Raw genomic sequence first — 19,529 nt, 5'->3', positions numbered from 1 at the left:
AATTATAGTAGTTGCTATAAGAATGCTCCCAAAAGGAAGAATTCATGTAATAGAAAGAAACTTCAGGTCTCTAAAAGAAGTGCTTTCCACCGCTGGAGAGTAGATTGAACATAGTTAAAAGCCCAAACCTAAAAAAAAAAAAAAGCCCAAACCTGAACACTAACAGTGGTATGATTTAAATAACATGTCTTCACATCTTAAATATTTGCAGAAGCAAAGGAGTCATCTCACCCTAGTCTTGAGTTCTATCTTTTCCCTGTAAAAAAAAAAAATCTACATTTCCCTTCATCCTATGTAATTAAAAGGATGAAATCTCTTTAATTGGTAGCTGGGACAACAATGTAGAATATAGAATTGAAATATTTGAAGGCTTAATGTAGAGATTGGCAGAAGGCAAGTTAACTTGTAAACATTTCCAGCCCCTTTGATATTGACCAGACCCTGAAAGATGCCATGGCCCATGTGTCTATGTGCATGTTCCATGTGTCTATGTGCATGTTCCAAGAGCTTATGTAAGCAATGGAAGAAGTCAGAGAAACCAAAGAGTCTCCTTATTGGATGATTATTCTATGGTAGAGTGAAAAGTGTACTGCCTCTGGATTCAGAGGATCTAGATTTATCTGGTTTCTGGTGCTTATTACTTGTGTGAACTTGGCAAAGTCCCCTAATTTCTCTAAATCTCAGTTTCTATAAAATGAGGGACTTAATGTTCTCTAGGGTCCTTTCTAGCTCTGAATCTATGGTCCTATAAACAAGATGTCCTCTAAAGACTCCCTCTGCCTCTGAATTTATGATTCTTCTGAAGTATCTTAGACTATTATCCTTTCCTATATTTGGCCAGTGCTTTACAAAAAGTTCACCAGCACAAGACTTTTTTGTTGTTGTTGTTGTTTTACGGGATGATGTTCCTTCAAGTGTATAAAACAATATTTTTCTTTTTGTACAAAACAACTTGACACACAGAGGGTGCTTAATGATTACTTGATGACTCCTTGAATAGCTTGTTCTCAAAAATTTCATTTGTAGTCAGAATGAATCTTTGCAGAGGAGCCAAACACTGAGACAATACTCCTCCCATAATACCTTGGCTAAGGTAAAAGCTTTCTGGTTCCTGATCCAGTAGTCCTATGAGGACCAGGTACATTGGTCTGTTACCACAAGGTTGCTTTTTATGTTCTTCCATGTACAGGCATACCTTGGAGATATTTCAGGTTCAGTTCCAGACTACCACAACAAAGCAAATATCATAATAAAGCAAGCCACATGAATTTTTTGGTTTTCCAGTGCATATACAAGTTATATTTATGCTATACTATAGTCTATTAAGTGTGCGACCATATCTCTAAAAATAATGTACATATCTTAGTTTTAAAATATTTTATTACTAAAAAAATGCTAACCATCTTCCAGCCTTCAGTGAGTCAAAATCTTTTTTCTGGTAAAGCGACTTGTCTTGATGTTGACAGCAGCTGACTGATCAGGGTGGTGGTTGCTGAAGGTCAAGGTGTTTGTGGAAATTTATTAAAATAAGAAGACAATGAAGTATGCCACATTGATTAATTTTTCCTTTTACTTGAACACTTAGAAGTCATCATAGGGTTATTAAGTGGCCTAATCTCAATATTGTTGTGTCTCAGGGAATAGGGAGGCGAGAGGAGGGGGTGGAACTAACCATTGGTGGAGCAGTCAGAATACACAGCATCAATTGATTATGTTAGCTATCTTATATGAGCATGGATTGTAGTGCCCCCAAATACTTATAATAGTAACATCAAAGATCTCTCATCACAGATCACTGAACAGATATAATAATGATGAAAAAGTTTGAAATATTGCAAGAATTACCGAAATGTGACACAGAAACACAGTGTGAGCACATGCTTTTGGAAAAATGGTGCTGATAGATTTGCTTGATTCAAGGTTGCCACAAACTTTCTATTTGTGAAAAATTCAATATCTGTGAAGCACCATAAAGTGAAACACAATAAAGTGAGTCATGCTTATGTTCAAGCACCAAAGTTTTGTTTTTGCTTCTACTCTTTAGGTAAGAAGTACAATTAAGTAACATTTTATTTAAACATACTTCTTTCATGGGCTAATTGATTTGGAGCTGAAAAGGTCCTTAGAGGACACCTAACCAAGCTGCCTCATTTTCCAGGTGAAGAAATTGAAGCTGAAGAATGCCCAAGATTATACAGATAGTAAGAATCTGCTGCCATCTTGGCCCAATAAAATATCCTGGTTTACAATCTCTTTTTCTCCCATCACTCCCTGTCTTCCTTTCAACACCTGGGCTTCCCAGTTCCTCAGTCACCTCACCTCCTCTGACTTCTGTATCCAATCTGTCTCAACCAAGCACAGGAATGGTCACAAATACCTTAGACACCCCCCTTAGCTACACTCCTTCTTGTCCCCCCCCCAACATAATCCCAGTGGTCAACAAGCTTTTATTAAGCACTGGGCTAACAACTGGGGATACAAAGAAAGAAAAAAACCAGTCCTTGCTCTCAAGGAGTTCACACTCCAAATGAGAGACACAACATGCAAACAACTATATCAACATTTATTTAGGCTACATGGGGAACTCTCTAAGGAAAGACACTAAGATTAAGAAGGCCTGGGAACGGTTTCTTGCAGAAGGTGGAAATAGAGAGAAGCCAGGAAAATCAGGAGAAAGAAGAGGAACAAGGTTCTGGGCACAGCGGCCAACCAGTGAAAATGCTCAGTCAGGAGATGGAGTTCCACTTCTTTACCTTTTGCAAATCATCAAACCTCTCTGAACCTCAGTTTCTTTCCCCTTTAATAAAATGGAAATGGTAACACTTGTACTACTTTCCTCTGAGGTTGTAGTGAGAAAGGTTTTTTTTAAGAATAAAGGGAATTATTTGGGAAGAGCTGGGATTTATAATTATTAATTTTCTTCTCTGAGTTCTTTTTCCTCAGAATTTCTTCCAGAGCAGAGTAATCAAGGAGATAATTTGAATCAGATTTATGCACTAAAACAGTGTCTTTTCCTGACTGGGTTCTATAAGCAGTTAGCATGGAGTCTGTTATAGTGTCAAAATGACTGGCAATAAACACAGATATATTGCAACAAACATTGCTAAAGCCCAAAATACAAAGATTTCAGATTCATTTTCAACTGATGATTTTTTAAAATGCCCATCTGTCTTCTGAAACTCAATCACACTGATGGAATATGGTTGCTTACTGAGGGAAAAAACCCATTAAAATCATTTGATTTTTAATTCTAATATTATTGGTAGTGTCCCCCATTCAAAACACAAACACTGAATAGACTAAAGTAAGGTGGTATTCTGGGCATGCTTTTGAAAAGTATTTTTTTAGCTCAGGAGGATCCTTTTTTTTCTTTCAATGGAAAATTATTTTTATAATATGATATTCCCATCCTGTCCCTTTTTAGGGGACATTTTTAGGAGAAATCATTTACTTCTATATATGGGCTCTAATTTCATTATAGATTCTAGAGCTGAAAGGCATTTATGAAATCATCTAGTCCAATTTCTTTGTTTGACAGATGAGGAAACTGAGGCTTATGGAGGTGAAATCATAGGACCATAGACTTAAAGATGGAAGGGTCCTAATCTAACCCTCCACATTTAAAGATGAGGAAATTGAAATTCAGAGAGGATAGGTGAGGGGGAAGCTAGGTCACACAGTGGATAAAACACCAACCTTGGATTCAGGAGGACCTGAGTTCAAATCCGGCCTCAGGCACTTGACACTAGCTGTGTGACCCTGGGCAAATCACTTAACCCTCATTGCCCTGGGGCAGGGGGCAGGGAGAAGAACAGGGAGGATAGGTGAGATCTATACTTAGGGAAGAGAGGCCCATGCTGATAAAATTATAACTGCATATGGATAATTTAACCTACCTTGGAAATATACTTTCCAGGGATGTACACAATGAAGTTGATGCATGCATTGACAGAGCTAGCTAAGTGTTTGGGGGTCTGCAAAGGAAAATGTGGGAGAGGACTGAAGGTCTACAGTGTCTTTGTGCTGACCTTATTGTTGTATGCCTGGGAAACCTCGACAGTATACCAGCATCATGCCAAGAAACTGAGTCACTTCCATCTGAATTGTCCTAGGAAGATTCTGAAGATCACCTGGTAGGATAAGGTACTGGGCACTAAGGTCCTTTTTCAAACTAAACTGCCAAGCATTCAGATTCCACTGCAGAGAGGACAACTCTAATGGACCAACCAGGTTGTTTGAATGCCAAAAGGACACTTGCTTAAAAGATTCTTTTATGGGGAACTCACACAGGTCAAGTGCTCACATGGTGAATAGAAGAAACAATACAAGGACACTCTCAAGGTCTTTCTGAAGAACTTTGAAATTGTTCACATGACATGGGAGACACTAGCAAAGGACCATCCAGCATGGCGTGTCCACATCAAAGAAGGTGCTGTGCTCCATGAGCAATGTAGAATTGAAGTAGCTCAAAAGAAACAAAAGATGCACAAATTTAGAGAATCCACCCCAAATGTTCACATGCAGTACTTGTGCCTGACCTACAGTAGAGCATTCTGAGCTCACATCAGTCTAATCAGCCAGACATACCATAACTTGACTCTAACATAGTGATGTCATTCCGATCCTCTTTATGAAGAAAGGACAGCAACCAACTGCATCACTGTACTCATTTATGCAACGGTCAAAATTCCTCTTCTGCTTTTACTACTTTCAAGGGTAGTCTACATTAGGAAACTGCAGAAGCAAGAATGCTTGCCTGAAAATCTACAGGTAGCAAACATGAGGTTTGGAATTTGAATCCAGGGCCTCTAACTCCAAATCCAATATTCTTTCTATTTTAATACGCTACCTACAAGGAGTTGGTTAATCAAAAAACAAGCATTTATTTATTGGATATCTAATACCTTCAGGCACTAGAACAGGTGTTGGAGAGACAAATGTAAATTGGCATAGATAACTTCATTTAAGCTCGTGTAAGGGGAGTCTGGTACATGCCTAGAATATCTCACATGGTGCCTCAACATGAAGAAAACTAGGGAAAAGCTTGTATCTGTCCCTTCTGGGACAACTGTGATGACTTGTAAGGGAAATACCATGAAGAATGAGGTAGTGGAGCATGTGTAGACATTCTATGACTGGTTCTGGTTGGCTAACCACATGCTGAAGATGATAGGACTTTCTGAATGCCTCTACAGCCAATAAAATAGCCTCTATTTCAATATTCTCAGAAACTTGCCATATTCAGAACTCTGAAGTAGGCTTCTAGCTGGTCCCCTTCCACTGTATTCCATCCTCTATTCATTTGGCTTCCTAAAGCATTGATTTGACCACATCAACCCTTTATTCAGTAAACTCCAGGGTTCCCTATTACTCCCAGGAGCAACTAGAAAACCCTGATTTGGCTTTTAAAACCATTCCCTTCAGGGGCAGCTAGGTGGCTCAGTGGATAAAGCACCAGCCCTAGAGTCAGGAGGACCTGAGTTCAAATGTGGCCTCAGACATTTGACACTAGCCATATGACCCTGGGCAAGTCACTTAACCCTCATTGCAAAAAAACAAAAAAAAACTCCAAAAGCCAGTCCCTTCCAACCTTTCCAGTCTTCTTATACCTTACTCCCCTCCATGTGGTCTGTGATCTAGTGACATAGGGAATGGGTAGGACATGATTGAGTATTCTACAAGGGATATTTGCATTTGAATTGGTCAGACAGTTGGAAAAGAAGACAAAACAGAATAATTTCAGGAAAACGCAAGAAGGAAAAAGTATACAGAAGAAGCATGTAGTCAACAGTGACAAATGTTATAGATAAAAGGTTGTAGAAGGATGAATATCAAGGAAATACCATTGTATTTAGCATTGAAGAGATCTTTACTGTAACAAGAGAGAACAGTTTAAGGTGAATGGTGGGAAAAGAAATCAGACTTCATGGAGTTGAAAAGTGAGTGGAGGGCAGAAAAAGTATAGACAGCTTTTTCTAGGAGTTAGCCTGCAAAAGGATAGAGGGATATAAAAAATAGCTTGAGGTCATGGTAAGGTTAAGTGAAGGTTTTTTAAGGATGGGAGAGATTTGGATATATTCATAGGCAGCAGGGAAGGGGTCAGGAGGTAAGGAGAAGTTGAAAATTAGCAGAGAGGGGATGATCTAAGTGGTAAGCTCCTGGAGGAAGATAGAAGAAAAGAGGATCAAAGGCATAAGTTGAGGGGGTTGATCTTGGCAAGAAGGAAGGCCATTTCTTTCTAAGATATTGGAGCAAAGGAGGAAATAGTGGGTGGATGGATAATGTTGAGGTAATTTGAAGTATAGAGTTGGGGAGAAGGATCTCATGACAGATGGCCTCAATTTTTCCAGTGAAATAGGAGGCCAAGTCCTTTGCTGAGAGGGAGCAATATAAATGGTGGGAAGTCCTATTCTGATATCTTCCTGTGTTGTAAAGGTAACCCTGGGTTGCCAAGCTGGAAAGGCTTTGAAGATGGATATCATTCAGAAAATGGAAATGATGATCCCAGAATGCCTGTCACTCAATTTGCAGTTTCATTAATAGCTGATTAATATAGTGCTTTAAGGTTTGGAAAGAAAGCACTCTACAGGTAAACACTTTGATCCTTACAAACAACTCTAGGAGGTAGATGCTATTATTATCCCCATTTTTACAGGTGAGGAAACTGTGGCATATAAAGGTTAACTTGCCAACAGTCACACAGCTAGTAAGTATCTGAGAATAGATTTGGGCTAAGGGGTTTATCCACTGGGCCACCTGGCTGCAAGGTTGGCAGCAGAAAGCTGATTTTTTTTTTTAACCATAGTAACCCTGAGAAGACTGGTGAGCTGAGTTGAAGCAGGGCTATGTCAGAGAAAAGGTTCTGTACTAATGAGATTGGAGTTCCTTGAAGTACTGACTGAAGCATGTAGCCTAAAAGCAAGAGAAGAAAAGAAAACCCAGCAAAACAGTCTTCTGATTAATCGTAGGAAATCAAACCCAGCTATTTAGAGTCTTTAATTACCCCCAAAGTTTAAACTGCCAAGGTATTGTTTTTAGATTGGTAGCATGTTCCAAGTGCAGAGCTTTCAAATACCCAAACTGACCAATTTGCACTGGTACAGCTTTCATTATTTCTCATATTTACTTTTTTTTACCTGATTAAAAGCTTGTGGCTATTGTATGAGAATGTATGGAAAGGACTTTGCAAACCTTAAACTATAGAAATGTTAGTTATAATTATGGGTAGAGGAAGCTTGGCATAATGGCTAGAGTGCTGGGCTTGCAATAACCCAGATCTAATTTAAAATCTCGCCTCTGACATTTATCAGCATGACTTGGCTCCACTCCTGACACTTTTCTATCTTGGCCCCAGTGGCCTTCTCACCCACATTGTCTGCCCCCTCCTCCCACTGATGACTTTCTGCCCTGAAACTTCATTTGAGGAAGTGCCCAGGCCAGCCGCCACTCACTTCTCTACTGGCTCTGTTCATGACTGGACTTTGCCACCTTGCCTTGTATGGCTATGTTCATATACACGTTTAAGCTCCATTCCCCCTTTATTGAAAATTTAAGATGGTATTTCCCTACTTTACCTAGGCTGGATGTGTAGGAACCACTCACAGTCTGATCTTACTACTGATGGGCAGGGGAATTTTGACTTGCTCCATCAACATAGTTCAGCTTTCCTTAGGCAACATAGCATCCTTTTCCCATACTAGGAGCCCTCCATATTAATGCTGAACTTAGTATGGACATTACCTTTAGCTCCACTGCAATTCAGAATTCCCATGCTCAAGAGGTCCCCTCAACCTCTTTCCGGTTGAAAGGATTACAGTTGTGTGTCATCACAACTGGTTTCAGCACCCTTTGTGTGCTATCTTCTCCCACTGGAATTTAGGCTCCTTTTTCTTTTTTTTGCTTGTATTTATATTTCCAGTACTTAGCACAATGTTTGGGACTAGTAAGCACTATATATAAGCATATAGTAATATGTTTGTTAATTGACTGATTCTGAAAAAAATTATATAACCTCTCTGAACCTCAGTCAACTCCTAAAACTTCCCCCCAAAATCACAGATAAATTTTCATCTGTGTTGGTAATATTCAGAGAAGTTCTTTACATATGTGAAATTATAGATCTACCATGTAGTAGCTGATGACAAGTCATTCAGGCCTTCTAATCATGACATAGATTTAGAGCTTCAGCGTACCTGAGAGGTTATCTTATCTAATTCCTTTATTTTATATGTGAGAAAAGAGAGGGGAAGTATTTCACCTAAGGTCACTAGGTGGTAGAATTTGGATTTGAACCCAGATTCTAAATTCAATATTCTTTCCCCTAGACCATAGTCTCTTGGTGCCATGTCACCAGTGAGCGCTTCTCATAGAATCTCTGGCTATGTTCCTTAAATTGAGTCACTATTCCAGTCCTCCACCCTATTTCATTGGAAGGAATCCAAGGACCTATAGCAGCAGGAGAACTAGGCTTCCTGTTACAGCAATTTCTACCTACACTAAGCCAGCACAGCCACACTAGGAGAAGAGCCAAGAGCATGAAGGTGGTGATAGGCTTTAAATGCTCTTAAAAATTTTTTAAATATCTTTTTTTTTAACTTTACCTACATTTCCTAATATATCCCCCTACCCTACTTCTCCTAGAGAACCATACTTTATACTAAAGATTAAAAGAGGAAAAAAAGAGTTCAGTAAAACTAACCAACACATTAACTGAGTCTGACAATGTGTACATTCCATACCCACAGTCCCCCACTTCTGCGTTATTCACACATTCATGCAAAGTATACTTATTCTTCAATCCTATATTCTTTAGTCATTATAACTTCACAGCTTTCACCTTCAGTGTTGTTCAATGTGTTGTTGTTGTTTTTTCCATTTCTATTGTCATTGTATACATTATTTTTCAGGTTCTCTTTGCTTTACTTTATATCAGTTCATATAAATCTTCTCAGACTTCTCTGTATTCTTCATATTTAGTGTTTTATACAGTGCAGTAATGTTCTACTCTCCAATCAATAGTCCTCCTCTTTGTTTTCATTTTGTTGCTATTACAAGAAGTGTTGATATAAATACTTTGGTGAATATGGGATCTTTCTGTCCTTGATCTTTGTTGAATATATGGATTCCAGTATAATCTCTGGATCAAAAGGTATGGACAATTCAGCCATTTTCTTAGCATTTTTCCAAATTGCTTTCTAGAGTGGTTAGACCAACTCAGAGTTCAACCAACTTTCTACTAGTATGCCTATCTTTCCACAATTCTTCCAATATTATCTTTTCCCATCTTTTGTTATCTTTGCCAATTTGCTAAGTATGAGGTGAAATCTCAGATTTGTTTTGGAATTTTTTGGTTTTTTGGGTTTTTTTACAGGGCAATGGGGTTAAGTGACTTGCCCAGGGTCACACAGCTAGTAAGTGTTAAGTGTCTGAGGTCGGATTTGAACTCAGGAACTCCTGAATCCAGGGCCGGTGCTTTATCCACTGCACCAACTAGCCACCCTGCGCCACCTAGCTGCCCAATCTCAGGTTTTTTTGATGTGTGTTTCTCTTGTTATTAGTTTAGAATAATCTTTCACATAAGTTGTTAATAGGTTTCAGTTTTTTTTTAGAACTGTGTTCATATCTTTTGATTTTATCCATTGGGGAATTCTATGTACCTTTACCTTTTGTGAGATACATACCCATTACAGGTAGATCAGTTATAATTTACCTTCCACTGAGGGACATCATAACTCATTGTAACTCAGAATGGCCCAATATTAAATATACATGTACATAGACATATTACATATATGTGTGTATATATTACACAATATATATATACACATATGTGTATATATTATATATAATATATGCATGACCTTCCAATCAGAGATTTCCATGCTCCAAAGTGTCCTAGTACTCATTCTGGATCTTCCCATATCTCATAGAGCATTATATGTCATCATCCCAGAGATCTTGAAATATCTTTGCCTGGTTCTACCTGGTTTAGTTTGCTAGGTGGTGCAGTGGATCAAGCAGTCAGCCTGGAGTCAGGAGAACCGAAGTTCAATCTGGCTTCAAACACTTACTTACTGTGTGACCCTGAGCAACTCACTTAACCCTGTTTGCCCCAGTTTCCTCATCTGTAAAATGAACTGGAGAAGGAAATGGTAAACCACTCCAGTATCTTTGCTGAGAAAACTCCAAATGGGTCACAAAGAGTTAGACATGACTGAAATGATTGAACAACAACAAAAACCTGGTTTACTGAGACCAACTCCCAGAAGCAAATACAATTATTCCTTCCACATCGCAACTTTCCCCATTGAGGTTTTGATATATCATGGATCAGCTTAAGAAATTAAATGGGGGGGGCAGCTAGGTGGCACAGTGGATAGAGTACTGGCCCTGGATTCAGGAGGACCTGAGTTCAAATCCAGCCTCAGACACTTAAGACTTACTACCTGTGTGACCCTGGGCAAGTCACTTAACCCCAATTGCCTCACCAAAAAAAAAAAAAGGAAAGAAATTAAATGGGGCCGGTGTGTTGTGGAAGCTGCAGATAACACACCTATAGCAGACAACACAAAAAAAGGTTAGAAACTCAGAAATGAATAAAACATATGTATGTGAATATATAGCATTATATATTATGTGTATAAAATATACAGTATAATAAAACATCAATGTATTTTATCTTTTAATACCACAATAATTCAGACTCTAGTAAGAAGGGAAAGCCAAAAATTTTTATGTGGATTTTCCAGATTATGGGGGCATGGTGTCTCTAAACCCCATGATGTGGAAGGGATAACTGTATACTATTAGAGAAGAGTTAGTCATAAATCCCAAAATAAGCAACTCTAAAAATCTACATGAAATTTTCATTTCCTCAGTGTCCCAAATATAAAATAATAGGATTAGAGAGTTGGAAGGTAATTTAAGAGATCATCGCATCTAGGGATTCTTAATCTGGGGTCAGTGAACTGGTTTTTGTTTTTAAACATTTTGATAATTATATTGAAGTATGACTGATTTTCTTTTGTAAAGTAATGTATTTTATTTTATGCATTTAAAAAATATCATGAAAAGAGGTCCAGAGGCTTCACAGAGTGTCAAAAAGGCCCATGATGGACACTCAAAGAAGACTTACACACCCTGGTCCAACCTCTTCATTTTACATCAGTGGAAACTAAAGCCAAGACTGGTCAAGAAATTTGCCCAAGGTGACATTGATAAAAAGTAGCAGGAAGATGATTGGAGTCTTGGCTACTTTCTATTTTTACCCCATTTTATCCTTTGGGCTAAGACTTTGTCTGGGAGAAACCCCATTAAAATGCAAACATTAACCCATTAGCACTCATATAACATCTCTCCAGGAATTAATTAGGAAATAGTTTGTCCTAAGGCAATGGTGAAAGGGCAGATATTTTGATTGGGACTGGAGGCCAGTGAAAGGGAGAGGGAAAAAATTAGACAAAATCATGTCACTACAAATTCCTCTAGCTCTGCTTCAGGCACTACATCAATCTCTACAGAATCCAGCCAAATACTCAAAAAATAAAATCAGAGGATCTCAGGAAGGAAACTTAGAAGTCATCAGCGTCCTTTGTTTTATGGATGATCAAACTTTAGCTCCAAAAGGAGAAGAAGGGATATGACTAAGGTCCCCAAGTTTAGTAACTGGTCAGAACTAGGACACAAGTTCTTTGAAAGCCAAACCAGGGCTATTTCCCATGCATTGTAGCTGCCTTGACATAGAACTGTTAAATAAGTCCTCTCATTTTCCCTAGGATAGGATCCAAACCAGATTGGGCTGTAATATCCAATTCTGTGCTATAACAAGGTTTCATATAAATTTAGTTGCAGACATTTCTATCTAATTCCAGAAGATCTTTTCCCTGAAATATCTTTAAAAGTAAAAACAAGAAAAGATGCTAACTTAAATGTTAGGCTCACATTTGCTTAAGAGTAGAAAATCTAGAGCAGATACTTAGACTTTTGTCTATAGTAATTCAATCCCTCAATATATCTATGGTTTCATGAGTAAGGGGCTGCCGCTTTCAGATTTAGACAATTTTTATTTGTGGAAAGAGGCAAACCCACAAATAGTTCTGAGAGAACTTCTGAGAAAACAGACCCTCCGAGAAAAATATGTGGGGAGAGACACAGACAGTTCTGAATGCACCTGAGAGAAAACACCTCTCAGAGAAAGAGCACTTCCTGAAGGAAAGATGGTCAAAATATCTTCTTTCCCAGCAGCTAATTTACAAATGAATTCTAAGAGGACTTCGAGGTTGATAACTGGAAAACTCTGATAACTAGAATTGTTTGATGATTATAGGATGATTGCATGTTGCCTATTTGTAGTGAATATGAAAGAAATATTAATTTTGGTTTCTCATCCAGAGATAGAGGTGAATTATTTCCAGTAGTGTGCTTGAGAAACCTGGAACTTGCTGGAGACAATGGAATGTTGTATGAGCCTTGAAAATCAGTAAACACTACGTTCTGAGCTGACAAATTGTTTTATTGATTGACTAGACTTAAGAAAGTGATGGAGAAAATGTTAATAATGCACAGTAAGCTTAAAAGTATGTCGCGTGTACAGTGGGGGTTTTGGGGTGGGAAGAGGCAGTTATTAAACATTTACTAGCACATCTATTACACAGGGGGACCATGCATTGAAGTAGAAGAGAAACTGAAGCATTCAAAGAATAACAGAAAGAGATAGAAGCAGAGAAGAGACTCACAACTGAAACTGCCCCCTAGCTGCTTAAAAGATGAACCCAGGGGCAGCTAGGTGGTGCAGTGGATAGAGCACTGGTCCTGGATTCAGGAGGACATGAGTTTAAATTCGACCTCAGTCACTTGACATACTTACTAGCTGTGTGACCCTGGGCAAGTCACTTAACCCCAATTGCCTCACTAACAGAAAAGAAAAAAAAAGATGAGCCCAATTGAATCATTAAATGGATGGCCTATAGAAAAGGAACCAAACTAAGAGTTGAAAGAAGAGCTTGGAATCTGCGTTGCGTCTCTACTGAACCGACAAGGTAGGGTTTTCACCTGCTGCTGAGAGCTGAGCTGACTGAAGGAAAAGCATTGCTGCTGAGAGCTAACAGGAAGAAGAATCTCAAGCTGGCTGGGGAAAGAAGAGAGGCTTGTACAGCTACCTGTGACTTATCAAAGAGAAAATACCTCAAAGGCTTATTCTCTACCCTTTACTGCTACCTACAGCTTGAAATGGGAGCCCAACCAAGAGAATAGATCTTAATAGCTCTGCAGATTCCTAGTGTTTAATATAAATCAAGGAGCAGTTCAAGCAGAGCAGTTGGTGGAGAAGTGGACTTAATCAGGAGTTGAATTTGTGGCATATACTATTTGTGGCATATTCCCTAGGGGCTGCTAGCAACCTGGTGGATAGAGTGCAGGTCTTGGAGTGAGGAAGACCTGAGTTAAAATCCAACCTCAGGGGGTAGCTAGGTGGCACAGTGGATAAAGCACCGGCCCTGGATTCAGGAGGACCTGAGTTCAAATCCGACCTCAGATACTTGGCACTTACTATCTGTGTGACCCTGGGCAAGTCACTTAACCCTCACTGCCCTGCAAAAATAAATAAATAAATAAATCCAACCTCAGACACTAGCTGTATGATTCTAGGCAAGGCACTTAACTCTGTTTGCCTCAGTTTCCTCATCTGTTAAATGAGCTGGAGAAGGAAATGGCAAAGCATTCCAGTATCTCTGCCAAGAAAAGCACAAAAGGAGTCATGAAGAGTCAAACAAGACTGAAAAATGACTAAACAACAACACCAATACCACCATTCCCTAAGATTAACAGGAAAACCAAGGCCTGAATTCCAGGGTCATGAGCTATTTAGGCAAATGGGTTCCCTAATCAAATGCCTCCCTGCTAGGTTTCTGTAAGTGTGGACCCATCTTCCCCATAAACACCTTATGTACAAACACAAAATCCTCTGGCTTTCAAGTCCTTTCATAACCAAGCCTCCTCCTACCTTTCTAGTCTTCTTACAACTTACTCCTTGACACCTACTCTTCAATCCAATGACATCTTTTGTGGCATTTTCTCTGGTTGTCTATCATGTCTAGAATGCCTTCCCTCTAGTCATTATTTCCTATTTATTCTGTATATAGCTTGTTTGTAGATATTTGTTTGCATGGTATCTCCCCTGCTAGATTGTGAGCTCCTCAATGGCAAGGACTGTCTTTTGCCTCTTTTTTTGTATCCCAGATGCTTAGCACAGTGCCTGGAACATAGTAAGTGCTTAATAAATGTTGATTGATTGATTATGTATTGGGGAGATAGAATGACTGAGGTTTATGGGTAAACTGTTATGTTATAATTATTCTTGCTTTTCATTTTCTGTAGTAAATATATGTCATGATTAAGAATTAATGTTGGGGCAGCTAGGTGGCGCAGTGGATAGAGTACCGGCCCTGGAGTCAGGAGTACCTGAGTTCAAATTTGGCCTTAGACACCTAACACTTACTAGCTGTGTGACCCTGGGCAAGTCACTTAACCCCAATTGTCTCACTAAAAGAAAAAAAAAAGAATTAATGTTGTAGGGGCAGCTAGGTGGTGCAGTAGATAGAGCACTGGCCCTGGAGTCAGGAGGACCTGGGTTCAAATTTGGCCTTAGACACCTAACACTTACTAGCTGTGTGACTCTGGGCAAGTCACTTAACCCCAATTGCCTCACAAAAAAAAAAAAGAAGAATTAATGTTGTAATCTTTGATGATTTACTTAAATGGGAAGCATGTCAAAGGAACTTAGGAGTTGTGGGTAGATGAATAGCTCTAAACCTCAGGATTGTCTCTAGCATCCTGAGAGTGATCTATAGCAATATAATCACCCCCATTAAGGAGCTTCCCAAGTTGCCAACATGAGTACAGCTTGGGTGTCCAAGTCAACACAGAGAAAGAGAAGAGGGAGAGGGAAAAGGCATGTCATGGCCACACCCGAGTCACACATCTATGTTGGCATGTTTTCCATGGGTGCAGTTTGCATCCCCTCTATGTCTTCTTATTCTGTGCAATTCTTGCCCATGCTCTTCCATCAACCTCCACAAAGATTCTCCACCATATGTGTTAGAAATCTTCCTGTAGATCTTTTATTTTGAAAGTATCAGCTGAGGATTCAACTTATTTATCTCATCCTTCACTTGTTTGTTTGGTTTTTTTAGTGAGGCAATTGGGGTTAAGTGACTTGCCCAGGGTCACACAGCTAGTAAGTGTTAAGTGTCTGAGGCCGGATTTGAACTCAGGTACTCCTGACTCCAGGGCCGGTGCTCTATCCACTGCGCCACCTAGCTGCCCCTCTTCACTTGTAATACATTACTTCCAACTTCTTTTTAAAATTTTTTTTAATTTATTTTTATTTTTTATTTTTGTGGGGCAATGAGAGTTAAGTGACTTGCCCAGGTCACACAGCTAGTAAGTGTCAAGTGTCCAAGGTCAGATTTGAACTCAGGTTCTCCTGAATTCAGGGCTGGTGCTTTATCCACTGCGCCACCTACCTGCCCCCACCCCCACCCCCATAATCATTTTTGAGCATAAGACATCAATGGAAATATGCTGCTGTCTCCTTGTGCCCTTTGGGTGATTTACAACTTAAATTCCTCAGAAATGGTGGTGTTCTGAGATTTGCAATTATAGAATGCCACTGGAAGAATATCCAATATGTATATCCAATGGGAATATCCAAATGGGTCTTTCCATTGGGGATCAACAACTGTAATTTCCCAGATGTTCTCACTCTATTTTCTTTTAGGCAATCCTCTATAAAACTCTTAAGTTGCAGAAAAGGTACTGACCTGCATTGGTGAGGAAGTTTCCTAACCCAGACAATCATAAGTCGAGTTACTATGTCTTTCTGTACAATTGAGTTAATGTTTAAAGATGGCCTAAAAATAGTGAATTGAAACATCTTTTGTTCTCTTCTTTCAGGTGGTCACCTGACCACCATCAATATGGAAGTGGGATAGTACTGAAGGGTTTTTTCTTCCTTGTTTCATGGTTTGCCATACCCAAAGGGTTCATCATTGGATGGCCAGCCTATTGGTGATGAGCTTCTCCATCTTTAGCTAGATTGGTCCCTGGACAGCTGGTATTCTCTTGCAAGGACCAGAGTCAGAGCTTTTCAAAGATGACAGAACTTGCCAGAGTTCACACTCTGTTTATATAGTCTTCAAGAACCGAAGATCAGCTTCGTGCCTCGAGAAGACATCCAAATAAGGTTTTTTGGAGGCCTATTTGACTTTGAAAAAAACTTTGTCAGTTTTCTTTGGTCTTAATTGTATATCAATCATAGATAAATAAATAAACATTTTTAAGAATTTAAGCATGACCCTTATAAAGAATGTGATTTCTTTTGAGTCTTATTAAGTTCTAAAACTATATGCATGAATACAAAGTAGATGGTTTTTCACTGGCTTTCCTCCATTCTTGGTATGTTCTCACTCCCCATCTTTTGCCTCCTGACTTCCCTGGTTTCCTTCAAGACAGCTTAAAAAACACCTTCTACAAGAGACATTTCAAGGTCTCTTCTCCTCCTCCCTTTCCCTGACCCCACTGCTAGTGCCATCCTTCTGAAATTACCTGCCATTTATATTACATATGTGTGTATACATATACATATCTATTCTATATACATAGTTGTTTCCATACTATCTCCCCTATTAGAATGTGAGCTCCTTATTTGATTTTCCTTCTTTCATCAACATGTAGCACAGAGCCTAAACCATAATAAACACAATGCTTGTTGACTACAAGAAGTTCTACCTATAAGATTAGTAACTTTTTGTTAAAATATGCCAATCATTGCTTGTTTCTCACCCTATCATTTCCTAATCAGGAGAGCAATACTGATGGCCATTATATTAGAACTCAATTAGTGTGCATTAGAGTGAATTTAGACAGAATTACATGAGGGCAACAGGTGTAAGAACTCATCCAGAGAATTATTAAATGGAAGGCTTTGAGGATTTGGCACAAGAGTTCCAAAATATTCTGGGAGCAGGTGTTGTAGGTATTCATGCCACACATGTGGGCACTTAGCCATGTTTGATGTGGCTGATGGCAGCTTGAGCAGAGATAAAGCCAAAGTGAGACAGCTGGCTGGGATTAGCTGGTCATAAGGGATGCACATAGGAAATCACAGAGGGCCAAAAGAGAAGTAATATTGGAATCTGAACTAGAGCCAGCCCCTGGTGAGATTTTGAAAATAAAGTACAATATCATGAGCATTTATCAAACACCTACTATATGCAGAATACTGTGCTAGATACTATGGGAGGTTCAAAGCATGGTTTGGAGAAAGGGCTGTAGAATTGGGTTTAGAGAAACTAGATTCAAATCCCATCTTGGCCATCTACTACCTGCATGAATTTCGGCAGGTAGCTTAACCTTTCTGGGCCTCAGTTTCATTATCTATTAAATGAGGGTAGGAAGGGAAGTGGATTGGATGATCTATGGTCTCTTCCAGCTCTAAATCTTATGATCGTAAAGACTGGGTCACTTATCTCCATCAGATTCCAGTTGAGTAAGTGGATAAGACCTAAATCTAGTATTACTTAGGTATTCAGTGGAACTAGTTGTTATGGTTTGCTTTTCTAAATTTTCACCACTTTCTCAACCCATAGTCTTGCCAGAGGAATGTACAACCTCCCTGCCCAGTTCCCTTTACTCTAGATGGCTGCTATCCAGTCAGACGGGTCTTTTCTCTGTTCCTTACTTGAGGGACTCCACCCATCTCCAGACCTTTGCATTGGCCAACCTTCTTTCCTGGAATGCACTCCCTCCTTAAAGAAGCTTCCTCTTCTTTCAATATGTAGCTCAAGCAACACCTTCTATTTATGAAACTTATTCTCTTCCTACCAGCTGCTACTCGCCGCCCCCCCCCCAGCTATTTATATTTATTCTGCATTTGCTTATGTAGATCTTTGTTGGATCCTGTTAGAAAATACACTCCTTGAGAGCAGGTACTGATATAATTTGAGAAATTTGTATAACCCAATCTCGGCTACTCTTAGGAAAACCATCACAGGGGACTAAGAGATAACTGGGGAGAAATAGGGGTGTTTTGTCAAGTGTTTTCCATTTTTGTGGTGTGCTCGATCAAGTGGGAGACATACTACCTGGGTGCCTAGGGGAAAGAGGGCAACAGGCTTTGGATTCACCCTATCTTGACCTGTGGTCGATGAGGGTAACCTGCTTAGAGATAATAGGACCACGATGTGCTCCTTATTTCTAGATGAATTCCTAGGGAGACAAAAGTTGGTATGAGCTGCAATGCAAAGGAGAGACTTCTGTCTGATCAAAGGTCAAAGAGCCTGACTGCTAGGTTAGAGTCCTTATGCAGAGAGGACGGTATCTCAAGTCAACACACGTTTATTAAATGGCGACTATGTGCCAGGCAGCATGTTAAGCACTGAGGATAAAAAGAAAAGCACAAGACAGTTGCCTGCTCTCAAGGATCTCAGAGTCAAATGGAGGAGACATATAAAAATAACTACATGCAAATAAGATATAAAGGAAATAGATTGGAGATAAGCCATTACAGAAAGTGGAACTTCAACAGAGACTTGAAGGAAGTTAGGAAAGCTGGAAGGCAGAGAAGAAGAAGGGCAGTATTTCAGGTATGGGGACAGCCAGCAAAAATGCTTAGTCAGGAAATGGAAGAAAAAACAAGTCACTGAGGAAAAGCAAGGAGGACAGTGGCACTGAGTTGCAAAGTACATTGAGTGGAGTAAGGGGTAAACTAGAAGGCTGGGGAGGTAAGAAGGGGCAAGGTTATGATGGGCTTTAAAAGCCAAAAGAGAATTTTATATTCGATCCTTGAAGTAATAGGAAGGCACAGGAGTTTGTTGAATGGTAAAGGGTCAAACTTGCACATCAGTCTGCACAGCTAAGAGGAGGGATGGACTAAAGTGGGAGAAACTTGAGGCAGAGATCCCAATCTTCATCCAAGACAGAGAAACTCTGGATTATTATCTAATACAGTGTCCAAATGGGATTCATAACAAAGATATATTTTTCTGCCGGTCTACAGTGGGGAGAAGGTCTAGAAGATCCATAACAAAGCAATGCAGGAAGATCCCTGATTAAGAGTGGTGATGGATGCCACCTGCTGGAAGTTGTAAATATTTATAAAAGACTACTGTGGGAAGTATCAACATTATGCGTTGATCAACTGTGATAGACTAGATTCTTCTCACCAATACAATGGTACAAGAAAGTTCCAAAGGACTCATGATGGAAAAGGCTCTCCAAATCCAGAAAAAAGAAAAAAATAAGAACTGTGGAATATGGATGCTGATTGAACCATACTATTTCTTTTCTTTTTGGTGCTGTTGTTTTTCTTTTTTGAGGTTTTTCCTTTTTGCTCTGATTCTTCTCTTATAACATGATTAATGCAGAAATAGGTTTAATGTTATATATATATGTATATATACATATATATGTATGTATATATACACATACACACACACACACACACACACATATATATATAACTTATATCAGAT

This window comes from Dromiciops gliroides, chromosome 4 (genome assembly GCF_019393635.1).
Source record: "Dromiciops gliroides isolate mDroGli1 chromosome 4, mDroGli1.pri, whole genome shotgun sequence".
NCBI classification, from domain to species: domain Eukaryota; kingdom Metazoa; phylum Chordata; class Mammalia; order Microbiotheria; family Microbiotheriidae; genus Dromiciops; species Dromiciops gliroides.
The sequence above is the reverse complement of the archived record's forward strand: the minus strand, read 5'-3'. Positions refer to the sequence as shown.